Raw genomic sequence first — 22500 nt, forward strand, 5'->3', positions numbered from 1 at the left:
TGCACCAAGTCATGTGCATGATCCAAAGGTGGTCAACTTTTTTTTTGGGTTAATGCCAAAAGTTTTCAACCCAAATTGTGTTGGCAACCCCGACTCGTATTGCCTCAAGCCTTAACCGCCTCAAGTTTTTTCGTAGGACTCATGTCACCATGCTCAACTTGGTGCCCCGAGTCATGTACGTGATCCAAAAGCAGTTAAGTTCTTCCTTCTTTGGTTAACACCCAAAGATTTCAACCCGAATCATGTCCGCAACCCTGACTCAAATCGCCTCGAGCCTTAATCGCCTGCAATTTTTTTGAACCACTCATGTCACCGTGCTTGACTTGATTCTATGCACCCCAAGTCATGTACGCGATCCAAAAGTGATTAAATCTTTTCTTGGCTAATGGCCAAAGTTTTCGAATCAACTCAGCTACCCAATCTCGAATTGCCTCAAGCCTTAACTGCCTCCATTTTTTTTTCTTGCTCGACTCATGTAACTGCACTCGCCTTGATTCTGAGTGGCTCGAGTCACTTGCATGATCCAAAACTGGGTAACTTTTTCTTTTTTCTCTTTTTTATCAAATCCCAAAGTTTTGAACTCGAATAGAGTCGGATGCCCCAACTCGAGTCGTCTCCAAATTTTTTGCACGACTCATGTCACCATGCTCGATTTGATTCTAAGTGCCCCGAGCTGTGTATGTGATCCAAAAGTGGTTAGTTTTTTCTTTTTGGTTAATGCCCAAAGTTTTCAACCTGACCCACCTCGACAACCTTGACTCAAAGCGCCTCGAGCCTTAATGGCCTCCAATGTTTTTCCACAACTCATGGCACCGTCAACTTTTCGCTCGAATCATGTCACCCAGGGCCCCTCGATGCTACGTGACCTGAGCCCTGTGCGCGATCCAAAACTGGGTAACGTTTTGTTTTGAACTCCCAAAATTTCATTTTTTTTGCCTTACGGGGCCTATCATGATAGCTTTTTATAAAGAAAATTCTCAAATTGGATAGTTTCGGCTACCCTACCTCAAATCTGGCTAGCTAGGCATAACGCCTTGAGTCAGCTCGAAAATACGTGAACTGAAACCTATGCGTGATCCAAAAGCGGGTAACTTGTTTTTTTTCTTTTTTTTGTAATGCCCAAAATTTAGCACTTTTTGCTGTACAGGGCCTCCCATGATTTTTTTTTTCCCCTCGTCGACCGACTCTGGCGACCCAGTTGGGTCGCCCAAGGCTGGGGCGATAGAGATGGGTTGACCCAGTCGGGTGACCTAGTCAAGCCACTATGTACTCTCAGCAAGTTGACTCTTTGAGTCCGCTCATCAAGTCACCCCACCAAGTACTCTAACCAAGTCAATTCTTCAAGTGCGCTCATCAAGTCACCCCACAAAGTACTCTCACCAAGTCGACTCTTTGAGTCTGTTCATCAAGTAATCCCACCAAGTACTCTCAGCAAGTCAACTCTTTAGGTCTATTCATAGAGTCACCCCACAAAGATGACCCTTCAAGTGCATTCATCAAGTCACCCCACCAAGTTGACTCTTTAAGTTCATTCATCAAATTACCCCACCAGGTCAGCCCACAAATTACTCTCACCAAGTCCACTCTTTAAGTTCGTTCACAGTGTCACCCTGCCAGGTCGGCCCACCAAGTGGACTCTTTAAGTTCGTTCATGAAGTCATTCTGCCAAGTCAGCCCACCAAGTTGACTCTTTAAGTTCGTTCAACAAGTCACCCCACCAGGTTAGCCCACCGAGTACTCTCACCAAGTAGACTCTTTAAGTTTGGTCATCAAGTCACCCTGCCAGGTCGGCCTACCAAGTACTCTCACCAAGTCGACTCTTGAGGTTTGTTCATCAAGTCACCACACCCAGTACTCTCACCAAGTCAACTCTTTAAGTTTATTCATCAAGTCACTCCACTAGGTCAGCCCACCAAGTACTCTCACCAAGTCGACCCTTTTTAAGTTTGGTCATCAAGTCACCCCACCAGGCCAGCCCACCAAGTACTCTCACAAAGTCGACTCTTTAGGTTCATTCATCAATACACCTTGCCAGCTCGGCCCACCAAGTTCTCTCACCAAGTCAACCTTTTAAGTTCACTCATCAAGTCACCTCGCCAGTTCGACCCACTAAGTACTCTCACAAAGTCGACTCTCTAAGTTCATTCATCAAGTCGCCCTGCCAGGTCAGCCCACTAAGTACTCTCACCAAGTCACCCCGCTAGTTTGACCCACCAAGTCGACTCTTTAAGTTTGTTCATCAAGTCACCCGACCGAGTCGACTCACGAAGTTAACTCTTTAAGTTCGTTCATCAAGTCACATGACCAGCTCAGCCCACCGAGTACTCTCACCAAGCTAACTCTTTAAGTTTGTTCATCAAGTCACCCCACCAGGTCAGCCCACCAAGTACTCTCACCAAGTCGACTCTTTAAGTTTGTTCATCAAGTCACCCTGCCAGGTCAGCCCACCAATTTGACTCTTTAAGTTCGTTCATCAAGTCACCCTGCCAGGTTGGCACACCAAGTCGACTCTTTACATTCATTCGTCAAGGCACCCCACCAAGTACTCTCACCAAGTAGACTCTTTAAGTTCATTCATCAAATTGCCCTGCTATGTCTGCCCACCAAGTACTCTCACCAAGTTGACTCTTTAGGTTCATTTATCAAGTCACCCTGCCAGGTCGGCCCACCAAGTGGACTCTTTAAGTTCATTCATCAAGTCAAGCCGCCAGTTCGACCCACCGAGTACTCTCACAAAGTTAACACTCTAAGTTTGTTTATCAATTCACCCTCCCAAGTCAGCCCACCAAGTACTCTCACCAAGTCACCCCGCTAGTTCGACCCACCAAGTCAACTCTTTAAGCTCATTCATCAAGTCACCCAGCCGAGTCAGCCCACCAAGTATTCTCTTTAAGTTAGTTCATCAAGTCACGTGACCAGGTCAGCCCAACAAGTACTCTCACCAAGTCAACTCTTTAAGTTTGTTCATCAAGTCACCCCGCCAGGTTAGCCCACCAAGTCGACTCTTTAAGTTTTTTCATCAAGTCACCCTGCCAGGTTGATCCACCAAGTCGACTCTTTAAGTTCGTTCGTCAAGTCACCCTGCCAGGTCGGCCCACCAAGTCGACTCTTTACATTCGTTTGTCAAGGCACCCCACCAAGTACTCTCACCAAGTTGACACTTTAAGTTCTTTCATCAAATTGCCCCGCTATGTCTACCCAGCAAGTACTCTCATCAAGTCGACTCTTTAGGTTCATTTGTCAAGTCACCCCGCCAGGTCGGCCCACCAAGTGGACTCTTTAAGTTCATTCATCAAGTCACCCAGCCAAGTCAGCCCACCAAGTCACCAAGTACTCTTGCCAAGTCGACTCTCTAAGCTTGTTCATGAAGTCACCCTGCCAAGTCGGCCCACCAAGTTGACTCTTTAAGTTTGTTCATCAAATCACCCCACCAAGTACTCTAACCAAGTCAATTCTAGAAGTGCGTTCATCAAGTCACCTGATTAAGTACTCTCACCAAGTTGACTCTTTAACTCTGTTCATCAAGTCACCCCACCAAGTACTCTCACCAGGTCAACTCTTTAGGTCTGTTCATCAAGTCACCCCATGAAGTCGACCCTACAAGTGTGTTCATCAAGTCACCCCACCAAATACTCTCACCAATTCGACTCTTTAAGTCTGCTCATCAAGTCACCCCACCAAGTACTCTCACCAAGGCAACTCTTTAGGACCGTTCATCAAGTCACCCCGCTAAGTTGACCCTTGAAGTCCATTCATTAGGTCACCCCACCAAGTATTCTCACCAAGTCAACTCTTTAAGTTTGTTAACAAAGTCACCCAACCAGGTCAGCCCACCAAGTTGACTCTCTAAGTCTATTCATCAGGTTACCCCACCAAGTACTCTCACTAAGTCAACTCTTTAGGTCCATTCATCAAGTCACCCTGCAAAGTTGACCCTTTAAGTTCACTCATCAAGTCGCCCCTCCAAGTCGACTCTTTAAGTCCTTTCATCAAGTCACCCCACCAAGCCGACTCTTTAAGTCCATTCATCAAGTCACCAGAACAAGTACTCTCACAAAGTCCACTCTATAAGTTTGTTCATCAAGTCACCCCACCAGGTCGGCCAACCAAGTACTCCCACCAAGTCGACTCTTTAAGTCTGTTCATCAGTTCACCCTGCCAAGTACTCTCACCAAGTCAACTCTTTAGGTCCATTCATCAAGTCACCCGACCAAGTCGACCCTTTAAGTCCGTTCATCAAGTTGCCCCACCAAGTACTCTCACCAAGTCGACTCTATAAGTCCGTTCATCAAGTCACCCCACCAGGCCAGCCCACCAAGTACTCCCACCAAGTTGACTCTTTAAGTCTGTTCATCAGTTCACCCTGCCAAGTACTTCCACCAAGTTGACACTTTAAGTCTTCTCATCAAGTCGAGCCACCAAGTACTCTCACCAAGTTGACTCTTTGATTCCGTTCATCAAGTCACCCCACCAAGTACTCCAACCAAGTCAATTCTTCAAGTGCGTTCATCAAGTCACCCCACCAAGTACTCTCACCAAGTCAACTCTTTAAGTCCTTTCATAAAGTCACCCCACCAAGCCGACTGTTTAAGTCCGTTCATCAGGTCACCAGAACAAGTACTCTCACCAAGTCGACTCTTTATGTCCCTTCATCAAGTCACCTCACTAGGTCAGCCCACGAAGTCGACTCTTTAAGTCTGTTCATTAGTTCACCCCGCCAAGTACTCTCACCAACTGGACTCTTTAAGTTTGTTCATCAAGTCACCCTGGTAGGTCGGCCCACCAAGTACTCTCACCAAATTGACTCTTTAGGTTTGTTCATCAAGTCACCCCACCAAGTACTCTCACCAAGTTGACTCTTTAAGTTCGTTCATCAAGTCACTCCGCCAGGTCGGCCCACCAAGTACTCTCACCAAGTCGACCCTTTAAGTTCGGTCATCAAGTTACCCCGCCAGGCCGACGCACCAAGTACTCTCACAAAGTTGACTCTTTAGGTTCGTTCATCAATTCACCCCACCAGCTTAGCCCACCAAGTTCTCTAACCAAGTCGACTCTTTAAGTTCATTCATCAAGTCACTTGGCCAGTTTGACCCACCGAGTACTCTCACAAACTCGACTCTCTAAGTTTGTTCATCAAGTCACCCTGCCAGGTCAGCCCACCAAGTACTCTCACCAAGTCACCCCGCTAGTTCGACCCACCAAGTCGACACTTTAAGTTTGTTCATCAAGTCGCCCGGCCGAGTCGGCCCACCATGTTGACTCTTTAAGTTCGTTCATCAAGTCACGTGACCAGGTCAGCCAACTGAGTACTTTCACCAAGTTGACTCTTTAAGATTGTTCATCAAGTCACCCCGCCAGGTTGGCCCACCAAGTACTCTCACCAAGTGGACTCTTTAAGTTCATTCATCAAGTCACCATGCTAGGTCGGTCCACCAAGTTGACTCTTTAGGTTCGTTTGTCAAGTCACCCCACCAAGTCGACTCTTTAAGTTCATTCATCAAATCAACCCGCTATGTCTGCCCACCAAGTACTCTCACCATGTTGAATCTTTAGGTTCATTCATCAAGTCACCTCACCACGTCAGCCAACCAAGTGGACTCTTTAAGTTCGTTCATCAAGTCACCCAGCCAGGTCAGCCCACCAAGTCACCAAGTACTCTCGCCAAGTCAACTCTCTAAGTTGTTTCATCAATTCACCCTACCAGGTCGGCCCACCAAGTTGACTCTTTAAGTTTGTTCATCAAGTCACCCCGCCAAGTACTCTAACCAAGTCAATTCTTCAAGTGCATTCATCAAGTCACCCGACCAAGTACTCTCACCAAGTTGGCTATTTAACTCTGTTCATCAAGTCACCCCACCAAGTACTGTCACCAGGTCAACTCTTTAGGTCCATTCATCAGGTCACCCCACCAAGTCGACCCTTCAACTGCATTCATTAAGTCACCCCACCAAGTACTCTCACCAATTTGAATCTTTAAGTCTGTTCATCAAGTCACCCCAGCAAGTACTCTCACCAGGTCAACTCTTTAGGATCGTTCATCAAGTCACCCTGCCAAGTCAACCCTTGAAGTCTGTTCATCAAGTCACCCCACCAAGTACTCTCACCATGTCGACTCTTTAAGTCCGTTCACAAAGTCACCCAACCAGGTTGGCCAACTAAGTCAACTCTCTAAGTCTGTTCATCAGGTCAACCCACCAAGTACTCTCAGCAAGTCAACTCTTTAGGTTTGTTCATCAAGTCACCCCGCAGAGTCTACCCTTTAAGTTCACTCATCAAGTAACCCCACCAAGTCAACTCTTTAAGTCCTTTCATCAAGTCACCCCACCAAGCCGACTCTTTAAGTCCGTTCATCAAGTCACCAGAACAAGTACTCTCACCAAGTCCACTCTATAAGTCCGTTCATCAAGTCACCCCACTAGGTTGGCCCACCAAGTACTCCCACCAAGTCGACTCTTTAAGTCCGTTCATCAGGTCACCCCGCCAAGTACTCTCACCAAGTCAACTCTTTAGGTCCATTCATCAAGTCACCCCGCAAAGTCGACCCTTAAAGTCTGTTCATCAAGTCGCCCCACCAAGTACTCTCACCAAGTTGACTCTTTGAGTCCTTTCATCAAGTCACCCCACCAAGTCCACTCTTCAAGTCACCAGAACAAGTACTCTAACCAAGTCGACTCTTTAAGTCTATTCATCAAGTCACCCCACCAAGTCGGCCCACCAAGTACTCCCACCAAGTCGACTCTTCAAGTCTGTTCATTAGTTCACCCCGCCAAGTACTCTCACCAAGTTGACTCTTTAAGTCTAATCATCAAGTCGAGCCACCAAGTCGACTCTTTAAGTCCTTTCATCAAGTCACCCTGCCAGGTCAGCCCACCAAGTACTCTCACCAAGTCGACTCTTTAGGTTCATTCATCAAGTCACCCTGCTAGGTCGGCCCACCAAGTGGACTCTTTAAGTTCATTCATCAAGTCACCTGGCCAGGTCGGCCCACCAAGTCACCAAGTACTCTCGCCAAGTTGACTCTCTAATTCCGTTCATCAAGTCACCCTGCTAGGTCAGCCCACCAAGTCGACTCTTTAAGTTCGTTTATCAACTCACCCCACCAAATACTCTAACCAAGTCGATTCTTCAAGTGCGTTCATCAAGTCACCCGACCAAGTACTCTCACCAAGTCGACTCTTTAACTCTGTTCATCAAGTCACCCCTCCAAGTACTCTCACCAGGTCAACCCTTTAGGTCCGTTCATCAAGTCACTCCACCAAGTCGACCCTTCAAGTGCGTTCATCAAGTCACCCCACCAAGTACTCACACCAATTTGATTCTTTAAGTCTGCTCATCATGTCACCCCACCAAGTACTCTCACCAAGGCAACTCTTTAGGACCGTTCATCAAGTCACCCCGCCAAGTCAACCCTTGAAGTCCATTCATCAAGTCACCCCACCAAGTACTCTCACCAAGTCGACTCTTTAAGTCTATTCATGATGTCACCCAACCAGGTCAGCCCACCAAGTCGACTCTCTAAGTCTGTTCATCAGGTCACCCCACCAAGTACTCTCACCAAGTCAACTCTTTAGGGTTGTTCATCAAGTCACCCCACAAAGTTGACCCTTTAAGTTCGCTCATCAAGTCACCCGGCCAAGTCGACTATCTAAGTCTGTTCATCAGTTCACCCCACCAAGTACTCTCACCAAGTCAACTCTTTAGGTCCATTCATCAAGTCACCCCACCAAGTTGACCCTTTAAGTCCGTTCATCAAGTCGCCCCACCAAGTACTCTCACCAAGTCAACTCTTTGAGTCCTTTCATCAGGTCACCCCACCAAGTTGACTCTTCAAGTCACCAGAACAAGTACTCTAACCAAGTCAACTCTTTAAGTTCATTCATCAAGTCACCCCACCAGGTCGGCCCACCAAGTACTCCCACCAAGTTGACTATTTAAGTCTGTTCATTAGTTCACCCTATCAAGTACTCTCACCATGTTGACCCTTTAAGTCTAATCATCAAGTCAAGCCACCAAGTACTCTGACCAAGTTGACTCTTTCAGTCCATTCATCAAGTCACCCCACCAAGTACTCTAACCAAGTCGATTCTTCAAGTGCGTTCATCAATTCACCCCACCAAGTCCTCTCACCAAGTCGACTCTTTAAGTCCTTTCATCAAGTCGCCTGACCAAGCTAACTGTTTAAGTCCGTACATCAAGTCACCAGAACAAGTACTCTCACCAAGTCGACTCTTTATGTCCCTTCATCAAGTCACCCCACCAGGTCAGCCCACCAAGTTGACTCTTTAAGTCCATTCATCAGTTCACCCTGCCAAGTAGTCTCACCAACTGGACTCTTTAAGTTTTTTCATCAAGTCACCCCACTAGGTCGGCCCACCAAGTACTCTGACCAAGTCGACTCTTTAGGTTTGTTCATCAATTCACCCCACCAAGTACTCTCACCAAGTCTACTCTTTAAGTTCATTCATCAAGTCGCTCCACCAGGTTGGCCCACCAAGTACACTCACCAAGTCGACCCTTTAAGTTCGGTCATCAAGTCAACCCGCCAGGTTGGCCCACCAAGTACTCTCACAAAGTCAACTCTTTAGGTTCATTCATCAATTCACCCCACCAGCTCGGCCCACCAAGTTCTCTCACCAAGTCGACTCTTTAAGTTTGTTTATCAAGTCACTTCTCCATTTTGTCCCACCGAGTACTCTCACAAAGTTGACTCTCTAAGTTCGTTCATCAAGTCACCCTTCCAGGTCAGCCCACCAAGTACTCTCACCAAGTCACCCCACTAGTTTGACCCACCAAGTCGACGCTTTAATATCGTTCATCAAGTCACCTGGCCAAGTCAGCCCACCAAGGCGACTCTTTAAGTTCGTTCATCAAGTCATGTGACCAGATCAGCACACCGAGTACTCTTACCAAGTTGACTCTTTAAGTTTGTTCATCAAGTCACCACGCCAGGTCAGCCCACCAAGTACTCTCACCAAGTCGATTCTTTAAGTTTGTTCATCAAGTCACCCTGCCAGGTTGGCCCACCAAGTCAACTCTTTATGTTCATTCATCAACTCACCCTGCCAGGTCGGCCCACCAAGTTGACTCTTTAGGTTCGTTCGTCAAGGTACCCCACCAAGTACTCTCGCCAAGTCGACTCTTTAAGTTTGTTCATCAAATCACCCCGCTATGTCTGCCCACCAAGTACTCTCACCAAATCAACTCTTTAGGTTCATTCATCAAGTCACCTCGCTAGGTCGGCCCACCAAGTCACCAAGTACTCTTGCCAAGTCGACTCTCTAAGTTCGTTCATCAAATCACCCCACCAGGTCGGCCCATCAATTTGACTCTTTAAGTTCGTTCATCAAGTCACCCCATCAAGTACTCTAACCATGTCGATTCTTCAAGTGCATTCATCAAGTCACCCGATCAAGTACTCTCGCCAAGTCGACTCTTTAACTCTGTTCATCAAGTCACCCCACCAAGCACTCTCACCAGGTCAACTCTTTAGGTCCGTTCATCAAGTCACCCCACCAAGTCAACCGTTCAAGTGCATTCATCAAGTTACCCCACCAAGTACTCTCACCAAATCGACTCTTTAAGTTTGTTCATCAAGTCACCCCACCAAGTACTCTCACTAGGTCAACTAATTAGTACCATTCATCAAGTCACCCCGCCAAGTCGACCCTTGAAGTTCATTCATCAAGTCAACCCACCAAGTACTCTCACCAAGTCGACTCTTTAAGTCCGTTCATGAAATCACCCAACCAGGTCAGCCCACCAAGTCGACTCTCTAAGTTTGTTCATCAGGTCACCCTGCCAAGTACTCTCACCAAGTCAACTCTTTAGGTCCGTTCATCAAGTCACCCCATAAAGTCGACCCTTTAAGTTCGCTCATCAAGTCGCCCCACCAAGTTGACTCTTTAAGTCCTTTCATCAAGTCAACCCATCAAGCCGACTCTTTAAATCTGTTCATCAAGTCACTAGAACAAGTACTCTCACCAAGTCCACTCTATAAGTTCATTCATCAAGTCACCCCACCAGGTCGGCCCACCAAGTACTCCCACCAAGTTGACTCTTTAAGTCCGTTCATCAGTTCACCCTGCCAAGTACTCTCACCAAGTAAACTCTTTAGGTCCATCCATCAAGTTGCCCCGCCAAGTCGACCCTTTAAGTCCGTTCATCAAGTCGCCCCACCAAGTACTCTCACCAATTCGACTCTTTGAGTCCTTTCATCAACTCACCCCACCAAGTTGACTCTTCAAGTCACCAGAACAAGTGCTCTAACCAAGTCGACTCTTTAAGTCCATTGATCAAGTCACCCCACCAGGTCGGCCCACCAAATACTCCAACCAAATTGACTCTTTAAGTTCGTTCATCAATTCACCTTGCCAAGTACTCTCACCAAGTTGACTCTTTAAGTCTGCTCATCAAGTCGAGCCACCAAGTACTCTCACCAAGTCGACTCTTTGAGTCTGTTCATCAAGTCACCCCACCAAGTACTCTAACCAAGTCGATTCTTCAAGTGTGTTCATCAAGTCACCCCACCAAGTACACTCACCAAGTTGACGCTTTAAGTCCTTTCATCAAGTCACCCTACCAAGTCAGCCCACCAAGTACTCTCACCAAGTCGACTCTTTAGGTTCATTGATCAAGGCACCCCACCAGGTCAGCCCACCAAGTGGACTCTTTATGTTCGTTCATCAAGTCTCCCGGCCAAGTCAGCCCACCAAGTCACCAAGTACTCTCACCAAGTCGACTCTCTAAGTTTGTTCATCAAGTCACCCAACTAGGTCAACCCACCAAGTCAACTCTTTAAGTTCGTTCATCAAGTCACCCCACCAAGTACTCTAACCAAGTCAATTCTTCAAGTGCGTTCATCAAGTCATTCGACCAAGTACTCTCACCAAGTCGACTCTTTAACTCTGTTCGTCAAGTCACCCCACCAAGTACTCTCACCAGGTCAACTCTTTAGGTCTGTTCATCAAGTCACCCCACCAAGTCAACCCTTCAAGTGCGTTCATCAAGTCACCCCACCAAGTACTCTCACCAATTCAACTCTTTAAGTCTGCTCATCAAGTCAACCCACCAAGTACTCTCACCAAGACAACTCTTTAGGACCCTTCATCAAGTCACCCTGCCAAGTCGACCCTTGAAGTTCATTCATCAAGTCACCCCACCAAGTACTCTCCTCATGTCGACTCTTTAAGTCCGTTCATGAAGTCATCCAACCAGGTCGGCCCACCAAGTCGACTCTCTAAGTCTGTTCATCAGGTCACCCCACCAAGTAATCTCACTAAGTCAACTCTTTAGGTCCATTCATCAAGTCACCCCGCAAAGTCGACCCTTTGAGTTCGCTCATCAAGTCACCCCACCAAGTCAACTCTTTAAGTCCTTTCATCAAGTCACCCCACCAAGCTGACTCTTTAAGTCCATTCATCAAGTCACTAGAACAAGTACTCTCACCAAGTCCACTCTATAAGTCCATTCATCAAGTAACCCCTCCAGGTCGGCCCACCAAGTAGTCCCACCAAGTCGACTCTTTAAGTCCGTTCATCAGTTCACCCCGCCAAGTACTCTCACCAAGTCAACTCTTTATGTCTATTCATCAAGTCATCCCGCCAAGTCGACCCTTTAAGTCTATTCATCAAGTCGCCCCACCAAGTACTCTCACCAAGTTGACTCTTTGAGTCCTTTCATCAAGTCACCCCACCATGTCGACTCTTCAAGTCACCAGAACAAGTAGTCTAACCAAGTTGACTCTTTAAGTCCATTCATCAAGTCACCCCACAAGGTCGGCCCAGCAAGTACTCCCACTAAGTCAACTCTTTAAGTTTGTTCATCAGTTCACCCTGTAGAGTACTCTCACCAAGTTGACTCTTTAAGTCTGCTCATCAAGTCGAGCCACTAGGTACTCTCACCAAGTCGACTCTTTGAGTCTGTTCATCAAGTCACCCCACCAAGTACTCTAACCAAGTCGATGCTTCAAGTGCATTCATCAAGTCACCCCACCAAGTACTCTCACCAAGTTGACTCTTTAAGTCCTTTCATCAAGTCACCCCACGAAGCCGACTATTTAAGTCTGTTCATCAAATCACCAGAACAAGTACTCTCACCAAGTTGACTCTTTATGTCCCTTCATTGAGTCACCCCACCAGGTCGGCCCACCAAGTCGACTGTTTAAGTCCGTTCATCAGTTCACCCCGCCAAGTACTCTCACCAACTGGACTCTTTAAGTTTGTTCATCAAGTCACCCCACTAGGTCGGCCCACCAAGTACTCTCACCAAGTTGACTCTTTAGGTTTGTTGATCAAGTCACCCCACCAAGTACTCTCACCAAGTTGACTCTTTAAGTTCGTTTATCAATTCACTTCGCCAGGTCGGCCCACCAAGTACTCTCACCAAGTCGACCCTTTAAGTTTGATCATCAAGTCACCCCACCAGGTCATCCCACCAAGTACTCTCACAAAGTTGACTCTTTAGATTCATTCATCAATTCACCCTGCCAGCTCGGCCCACCAAGTTCTCTCACCAGGTTGACTCTTTAAGTTTTTTCATCAAGTCACCCCGCCAGTTTGACCCACCGATTACTCTCACAAAGTCGACTCTCTAAGTTCGTTCATCAAGTCACCCTGCCGGGTCAGCCCACCAAGTCACCCTACTAGTTAGACCCACCAAGTTGATGCTTTAAGTTTTTTCATCAAGTCACCTTGCCGAGTCAGCCCACCAAGTCGACTCTTTAAGTTTGTTCATCAAGTCACGTGACAAGGTCAGCCCACCAAGTACTCTTACCAAGTCGACTCTTTAAGTTTGTTCATCAAGTCATCCCGCCAGGTCAGCCCACTAAGTACTCTCACTAAGTTGACTCTTTAAGTTTTTTCATCAAGTCACCCTACCAGGTCGGCCCACCAAGTCGACTCTTTAAGTTCATTCATCAAGTCACCCTGCCAGGTCGGCCCACCAAGTTGACTCTTTGGGTTCATTCGTCAAGTCACCCCACCAAGTATTCTCACCAATTCGACTCTTTAAGTTCGTTCATCAAATCACCCCGCTATGTCTGCCCACCAAGTACTCTCACCAAGTCAACTCTTTATGCTTGCTAAGTCATCTCACCACCAAGCTAGCCAGCTTTGCTCGTCGAGGCATCTCACCATGTGGGCTCGCCAAGTCACCCCAGAAAGTCACCTCAATGAGTTGACTCTTTAAGTAGATGCTCACCAAGTCAAGTCACCACATTGACTTACCATGTCGCATTACCAAGTTTCCCTACCTGGTCATGTCTTAAAGTTTGCTCACCATGTCAAATTTCGAGCTTGATTCCCCAAGTTAGCTCGCCAAGGTGGTTCACGAGTCAAAAGTTCAAGTGCGCCCACCAAGTCGTGTCTATAATTTCACTCACCAAGTCTGCTCACTAGGTCGACTCACCAAGTCAAGTCGTCTCACTCAGTTGACTTACCATCTTTCATCATCGTCAATTTACTCCCGTGGTTGATGAAATCATGCCACCTAACTGATGTCAATTTTTGGCTCCGTTGCCAAATTCAGCAAAAATGGGGTCATGGATGGCTATTCGGTTACATTTTTCAATGAATTGATTTTTTTAAGGCACTTGTCTTCATGAATGCATATTCTCAAATGCAGAGCAAGCCTTGCACTAATATCTTATATAGGAGAGGCAGTGTGCTCGAAATACAGTCGAGTCATAATTTTCAAATCGAGTAGCAGAAGGAGCCTCACACTTATAGCTTATATAGGAGAGGTGGTTGCTGCGAGCCTCTCCCATGCCTATTTCATTGATTCAACATTGGTGTCTAGGTAGATCGGATTGTTGGATTTTCAAATGGTGTATGCTAATGTTGAATCAATGAGAGGGGCATGAAGCAATCTCTAAGTTCTTTTCCCTTTAGATCATGTTTTCCGATGACTCAATTTTGGAAAAGGTGAGGCAGTGGTTGCACATCCATGGCATGTCTTTTTTGTGATTTTAAAACTTGATCTAAACGTGAGCCCTTGTGTAGCACTCTGGCATTTCTTGGTATAATGGAAATTTTCTATGGATGCTCGGTGCTCTAGCAATTTCTCATGGTGTACTTATCCCGGCTACATGGGAGCTTTAATATCGAAAGCTGTCGGCAAAAAATAGTGGTCGAGCCATGCTAGCCGACCCGATCTGGGCGAGCCATGCTGGCCGACCTGATCTGGCTTAGCCATTTTTGTCAACCTGATCTGGCTCTTCTTTCTCACTCCATCGGCACAAATTTGGGACTTGTTTGATAGCGGTTGCCATTCCAATGTGTCATTGCGGTGATCTGGAGAGTGATGCTAAGGGCAGGAGCTTGCGTCTAGCATTTGGGATGTTTGTGCAAGCAAGCAAGGGAGCTTCTCTTATCGGAACCTCTCCATGGCCTTTGAATATAGACCCAGTGCCGACGATATTGATAGATACGAGCCTTGGATTCTAAATTTGTTAAGCTAACATTGGTTTTTGTGAGAGATGGGTACGAAAGCACTTCCCAATTGCTACGTAGGAGCTCCCTAAGATCGCCTCTGTGCCAACTTGATCGGCACAACATTGGGAATGGTTCGACAGTGGTTGTCATTCCAACGTGTCACTGGGATGCCTTGGAAAGCGGCCTTTCAAGGGAGAGCTCGCGTCTAGAACTTGGATTGTGTGTCAGCACAAGTGAATGTGGAGATCTCTCTGTGAACGACGGCATGGTGATTACAAAATAAAATTGACTTAGTAGTTGGAGCATTGGCCTCGGGCCATTGTGATGGCCTTGCAATTTCTCTATAATTGCAACCTATGTTTGCCCAGTAGCAGAGTTTGCATGTAAGATTGGCCTTTTTTCTTGATAGTTCTAGGAGATGACCTTCGGAACTTTTGGATTGGGCCCCTTCAAGGTGAAATTCATCTAGTTGATCAGATGAGCTCGATGACCATTTAACTCCCTTGGTTCCATGAATTCAAATCCCATCTAGCTGCCATAGACACTCCAAATGAGGAGCCGTTGTTAAAATGCCATCCTACTCGGACTCCTAGATGATCAAGGCCGACATTGTGTCTGCTCCTCTCAGGTAAACCTCAAAAAAGGAACTGAGGCAAATGGTATTGTCGATTCGTCCTACCCAAGTTGTTCCACCCGAGCCGAGCTATTTTGCGCGATCTCAAAAAGGTGGCCATTTCACTACCTTGGCTCCTTGAATTCCCATCTCCTAATTGATGACAATCTTTTACTCCTCTGCCAACCTCATAAAAAATGGGGTCATGGATGGTTGTTTCATCAGATTTTTCAATGATTTTGATTTTTAAGGCAGTTGTTAGTGTGTTCACTAATTTCTAATGCAAAGCGAGTCTTGCACTAATAGCTTATATAGGAGAGGTGGTTTCCATGAGCCTCTCTCGTGCCCCTTTGATTGATTCAACGCCAGTGTCAAGGCGGATGGATATGTTGAATTTTGAAATAGTGGATGCCGATGTTGAATCAATTAGAGGGGCATGAAGCCCACCCTCGAGGTGATATTCCTTGACTCTCCTTTAGATCATGTTTTCTTGTCACTCAACTGGTGCAATTTCAGAAAAAGGTTTGGCAGCAGTTGCCAGCCCTCACCGCGTCTACTTGGTGATTTTAAAACTTGATCTAAAATGGGAGCCCTCGTCTAGCACCTCCGTCCGATGTTTCTCGGGTATTGCATAAATTTTTGCTATAGGCACAAATCCCCCAACGAATGCCTACCCTTGGACTGTCTCTTAGATCACCTTCTTCAATCACTCGACCAATGCAATTATGGAAGAGACTTAGCAGTAGTTTCCATTCTACAGCGCATTTGTTCAGCAATTTGGAAGTTGATCTAATGGCGAGCCCTTGTCTAGCCATGAGGTGGGTGCCTGGTGCTCTAGCAATTTTTTGTGTGTCTTTCGCAGAAACAATGGAAGCTTTGATAACAAAAGCTCTCGGTGACCCTCCCCAATAGAATTAGTGCTGGTGTTTGAGAAAGATATGTTATTTGGATTTGGAATATTGGCACCAGCATCATTTCTATTGGGAGGGTTGTGAAGCCATCCCGATTTTGCTATGCGAGGGCTCTCTCTCCAGAGTCGTTCTCTTTGCAACAACTTCTTTGGGTAAAATTTTTTGGAATGTTTCCGCAGCATTTGTCATTCCAATGGTGCCATTGTGGTGGTTGCCTAGGCAGCGATCTGAAGGGCGAGCCATCATCTAGTAGTTGGGGTGCGCATCACGAGTGACAAGGGAGCCTTTGTAATTGAAAGCTCCCCATGGCCATTCGATGAGAAGAGCCATTTCTTATGTGAGCAAGGATGAATGCAACCTTGGATTCCAAATGAAATCAACAACATCGGATCTATATATAAGAGCAGAATAAAGCAGCATCTTGTTTGTTATGTGTGGCTCCCCAAAGTTGCTCTTCTTTCTCAATGCATCGGCACAAATTTGGGAGTTGTTCGACAACAGTCGTCATTCCAATGTGTCATTGAGGGATGTCTTGGAAAGTGGTCTTTCAAGGGTGAGCTTGCGTCTAGCACTTGGATTGTGCATCGTGTCACAAGTGAATAGGGAGATCTCTCTATGAATGGCGGCATGGTGATTGCAAGAGAAAATTGACTTAGTCGGAGCATTAGCCTTGGGCCATTCTGACGGCCTTGCAATTTCTCTTTAATTGCAACCTATGTTTGCGCAGTAGCAAAGTTTGCATGTAAGATTGACCTTGTTATTGACTATTTCAAGAGATGACCTCCGAAACTTTTGAATTGGGCCCCTTCAAGGTGAAATTCATCCAGTTGATCGGATGAGCTCGATGGCCATTTCAGCCCCTCGGCTCCATGAAATAACAACCGATGAAAATCTTTTGCTCTTCTATCTACCTCAAAAAAAATTGGGTTGTGGATGGTTTTTTGGTCAAAATTTTTGACGATTTGGATTTTTAAGGCAGTTATCGGTATGTTCGCTGATTTATAATGCAGTGCGAGCCTCGCACTAATAGCTTATATAGGAGAGGTGGTTGTTGCGAGCCTTTCTCGTGCTCCTCTCATTAATTCAACACCGGTGTCAAGGTGGATGGATATGTCAAATTTTGAAATGGTGGATGCCAACGTTGAATCAATTAGAGGGGCATGAAGCCCACCCTCGAGGTGCTATTCCTCGACTCTCCTTTAGATCATGTTTTCTTGTCACTAAGCTGGTGCAATTTTAAAAAAAGGTTTGGCAGTGGTTGCCAGCCCTCACTGCGTCTACTTGGTGATTTTAAAACTTGACCTAAGATGGGAACCCTCATCTAGCACCTCCGTCCGGTGTTGCTTGGGTATTGCTTAATTTTTTGCTATCAGAGCGAATCTCCAAACGAATGCCTACCCTTGGACTCTCTCTTAGATCACCTTCTTTGATCACTCGATCAATGCAATTACGGAAGAGACTTGGCAGCGGTTGCCATTCTACAGCGTGTCTGTTCAGTGATTTTGAAGTTCATCTAACGGCGAGCCCTTGTCTAGCCATGAGGTGGGTGCTTGGCACTCTAGAAAAAAATTTTGTGTGCCAATCATGGGTACAATGGGAGAGGTCCTTGTCGTGAGCCTCTCCCATGCCCCGCTCATTGATTCAACACCGGTGTAAAGGCGGATGGATATGTCAGATTTTGAAATGGTGGATGCCGACATTGAATCAATTAGAGGGGCATGAAGCCCACCCTCGAGGTGCTATTCTCGACTCTCCTTTAGATCATGTTTTCTTGTCACTCAGCTGGCACAATTTCAAAAAAAGGTTTGGTAGCAGTTGCCAGCCCTCACCATGTCTACTTGGTGATTTTAAAACTTGATCTAAAATGGGACCCCTCATCTAGCATCTTCGTCCGGTGTTGCTCGGGTGTTGCATAAATTTTTGCTATCGACGCGAATCCCCCAATGAATGCCTACCCTTGGACTCTCTCTTAGATCACCTTCCTTGATCTCTCGACCGACGCAATTATGGAAGAGACTTGGTAGCGGTTGCCATTCTATAGCACGTCTGTTCAGCAATTTTGAAGTTGATCTAATGGCGAGCCCTTGTCTAGCCATGAGGTGGGTGCTTGGCGCTCTAGCAATTTTTTGTATGCCTATCGCGGCTACAATGGGAGAGGTGGTTGCTGCGAGCCTCTCCCATGCCCCTCTCATTGATTCAACGCCGGTGTCAAGGTGGATGGATACGTCAGATTTTGAAACAGTGGATGCCGACGTTGAATCAATTAGAGGGGCATGAAGCCCACCCTCGAGGTGCTATTCCTCAACTCTCCTTTAGATCATGTTTTCTTGACACTCAGCTAGCGCAATTTTTCAAAAAGGTTTGGCAGCGGTTGCCAGCCCTCACCACGTCTACTTGGTGAATTTTAAAACTTGATCTAAGATGGGAGCCCTCGTCTAGCAACTCCATCCGGTTTTGCTCGGGTATTGCTTAATTTTTTGCTATTAGCACGTATCTCCCAACAAATGCCTACCCTTGGACTCTCTCTTAGATCACCTTCTTCGATCACTCGACCAATGCAATTACAAAAGAGACTTGGTAGCAATTTCCATTCTACAGTGCATTTGTTCAGCGATTCCAAAGTTGATCTAATGGCGAGCCCTTGTCTAGCCATGAGGTGGGTGGTGGACGCTCTAGCAAAAAAAATTTTGTGCCAATCACGGCTACAATATTAGAGGTCATTGCCATGAGCCTCTCCCATGCCTCGCTCATTGATTCAATGCCGGTGTCAAGGCAGATGGATATGTCAGATTTTGAAATGGTGGACGTTGACGTTGAATCAATTAGAGGGGCATGAACCCCACCCTCGAGGTGCTATTCCTGGACTCTCCTTTAGATCATGTTTTCTTGTCACTCGGCTGGCACAATTTTGGAAAAAGGTTTGGCAGCGGTTGACAGCCCTCACCGCGTCTACTTGGTGATTTTAAAACTTGATCTAAAATGGGAACCCTTGTCTAGCACCACTGTCCGATGTTGCTCGGGTATTGCATAAATTTTTTCTATCAGTGCAAATCCCCCAACGAATGCCTACCCTTGGACTCTCTCTTAGATCACCTTCCTCAATCTCTCGACCGACGAAATTACGGAAGAGATTTGGCAGTGGTTGCCATTTTACAGTGCGTCTATTCAGCAATTTTGAAGTTGATCTAACGGCGAGCCCTTGTCTAGCCATGAGGTGGGTGCTTGGCGCTCTAACAATTTTTTGTGTGCCTATTGTGGCTACAATGGGAGAGGTGGTTTCTGTGAGCCTCTCCCTTGCCCCTCTCATTGATTCAATGCCATTGTCAAGGTGGATGGATATGTTGGATTTTGAAACGGTGGACGCCGATGTTGAATCAATTAGAGGGGCATGAAGTCCACCCTCGAGGTGCTATTCCTTGACTCTCCTTTCGATCATGTTTTCTTGACACTCAGCTGGCTCAATTTTGGAAAAAGGTTTGGCAGCGGTTGCCAGCCCTCACTGCGTTTACTTGGTGAATTTTAAAACTTGATCTAAGACGAGAGCCCTCGTCTAGCACCTCCGTCCAGTTTTGCTTGGGTATTGCTTAATTTTTTGCTACCGGCATGAATCTCCCAACGAATGCCTACCCTTGGACTCTCTCTTAGATCACCTTCTTTGATCACTTGACCGATGCAATTACAAAAGAGACTTGGCAGTGTTTTCCATTCTACAGTGCGTCTGTTCAGTGATTCCAGAGTTGATCTAATGGTGAGCCCTTGTCTAGGCATGAGGTGGGTGGTGGGCGCTCTAGAAAAAAAATTTTTGTGCCAATCATGGCTACAATGGGAGAGGTCATTGCCGCGAGCCTCTCTCGTGCCCCGCTCATTGATTCAACGCCGGTGTCAAGGCAGATGGATATGTCAAATTTTGAAATGGTGGACGCCGACGTTGAATCAATTAGAGGGGCATGAAGCCCACCCTCAAGGTGCTATTCCTGGACTCTCCTTTAGATCATGTTTTCTTGTCACTTAGCTGGCGCAATCTCAGAAAAAGGTTTGGCAGTGGTTGCCAGCCCTCACCGCGTCTACTTGGTGATTTTAAAAGTTGATCTAAAACGGGAGCCCTCGTCTAGCACCTCCGTCTGGTGTTTCTCGGGTGTTGCATAAATTTTTTCTATCAGTACGAATCCCCCAACAAATGCCTACCCTTGGACCCTCTCTTAGATCACCTTCTTTGATCACTCGACCGAGGTGATTATGGAAGAGACTTGGTAGCAGTTGCCATTCTACAGCGTGTCTGTTCCGCAATTTCAAAGTTGATCTAATGGCGAGCCCTTGTCTAGCCATGAGGTGGGTGCTTGGCGCTCTAGCAATTTTTTGTGTGCCTATCATAGCTACAATGGGAGAGATTGTTGTCGTGAGCCTCTCCCATGCCCCACTCATTGATTCAACGCTAGTGTCACGGCAGATGGATATGTCAGATTTTGAAATGGTGGACGCCGATGTTGAATCAATTAGAGGGGTATGAAGCCCACCCTCGAGGTGCTATTCCTGGACTCTCCTTTAGTTCATGTTTTCTTGTCACTCAGCCGACACAATTTTGAAAAAAGGTTTGGCAGTAGTTGCCAGCCCTCACCATGTCTACTCAGTGTTTTTAAAACTTGATCTAAAACGGGAGCGCACGTCTAGCACATCTGTCTGATGTTGCTCGGGTATTGCATAATTTTTTTCCATCGGCGCAAATCCCCCAACGATTGCCATTCTACAGTGCATATGTTCAGCGATTTGGCAGTTGATCTAATGGCGAGCCCTTGTCTAGCAATGACGTGGGTGCTCGGCACTCTGGCAATTTTTTGTTTTCCTATTGCTGCTACAATGGGAGAGGTGGTTTCTGTGAGCCTCTCCCATGCCCCCCTCATTGATTAAATTCCGGTGTCAAGGCGGATGGATATGTCAAATTTTGAAATGGTGGATGCTGATGTTGAATCAATTAGAGGGGCATGAAGCCCACCCTCGAGGTGCTATTCCTCGACTCTCCTTTAGATCATGTTTTCTTCTCACTCAGCTACTGCAATTTCGAAAAAAGGTTTGGTAGCAGTTGCCAGCCCTCACCGCATCTACTTGGTGATTTTAAAACTTGATCTAAAATGGGAGCCCTCGTCTAGCATGCCCGTCCGGTGTTGCTCGGGTATCGCATAATTTTTTGCTATCAGTGCGAATCCCCCAACGAATGCGTAGACTTGGACTATCTCTTAGATCACCCTCTTCGATCACTCGACTGACGCAATTACAGAAGAGACTTGGTAGCGGTTGCCATTCTACAGCGCGTCTGTTCAGCAATTTTGAAGTTGATCTAACGGCGAGCCCTTGTCTAGCCATGAGGTGGGTGCTGGGCGCTCTAGCAATTTTTTGTGTGCCTATCATGGCTACAATGGGAGAGGTGGTTGCTGCGAGCCTCTCTTGTGCCCCTCTCATTGATTCAACGCCGATGTCATGGCGGATGGATATGTCAGATTTTGAAACATTGGATGCCGACGTTGGATCAATTATAGGGGCATGAAGGCCACCCTCGAGATGCTTTTCCTGGACTCTCCTTTAGATCATGTTTTCTTGTCACTCAGCTAGTGAAATTTTGGAAAAAGGGTTGACAGCGGTTGCCAGCCCTCACCACGTCTACTTGGTTATTTTAAAACTTGATCTAAAACGGGAGCCCTCGTCTAGCATGTCTATCCGGTGTTGCTCGGGTATCGCATAATTTTTTGCTATCGGCGTGAATCCCCCAACGAATGCATAGCTTTGGACTGTCGCTTAGATCACCTTCTTTGATGACTCGACTAACGCAATTATGGAAGAGACTTGGCAGCGGTTACCATTCTACAGCGCGTCTATTCAGCAATTTTGAAGTTGATCTAACGGCGAGCCCTTGTCTAGCCATGAGGTGGGTGCTGGGCGCTCTAGCAATTTTTTGTGTGCCTATCGCGTCTATTCGATGATTTTAAAACTTGATCTAAAATAAGAGCCATCATCTAGCACCTTCGTCCGGTGTTGCTTAGGTATTGCATAAATTATTTCTATCGGCGCGAATCCTCCAATGAATGCCTACCCTTGGACTGTCTCTTAGATCACATTCTTCAATCACTTGACCGACACAATTACAAAAGAGACTTGGTAGTGGTTGCAAGTCTACAACGCGTCTATTCAGCGATTTCAAAGTTGGTCTAATGGCGAGCCCTTGTCTAGCCATGAGGTGGGTGTTTGGTGCTGTAGCAAATTTTTTTGTGCCCATCACAGCTACAATGGGAGCTTTTATAACAAAAGCTCTCAGTGACCCTCCCCAATAGAATCACTGCTGGTGTTCGAGAAAGACACGTGACTTGGATCTCAAATATTGGCACCAGCATCGTTTCTATTGGAAGGGTCGTAAAGCCATCCCAATTTTGCTATGCGAGGGCTCTCTCCCCAGAGTTGTTCTCTTTGCAACAACTTCTTTGGCACAAAATTTTTGGAATGGCTCGGTAGCGGTTGTCATTCCAATTGTGTCGTTGTGGTGGTTGCCTGGGCAGCAATC

Source organism: Cupressus sempervirens, chromosome 2 (genome assembly GCF_028749045.1).
Source record: "Cupressus sempervirens isolate cs-2001-9-10 chromosome 2, ASM2874904v1, whole genome shotgun sequence".
Taxonomy (NCBI): Eukaryota; Viridiplantae; Streptophyta; class Pinopsida; order Cupressales; family Cupressaceae; genus Cupressus; species Cupressus sempervirens.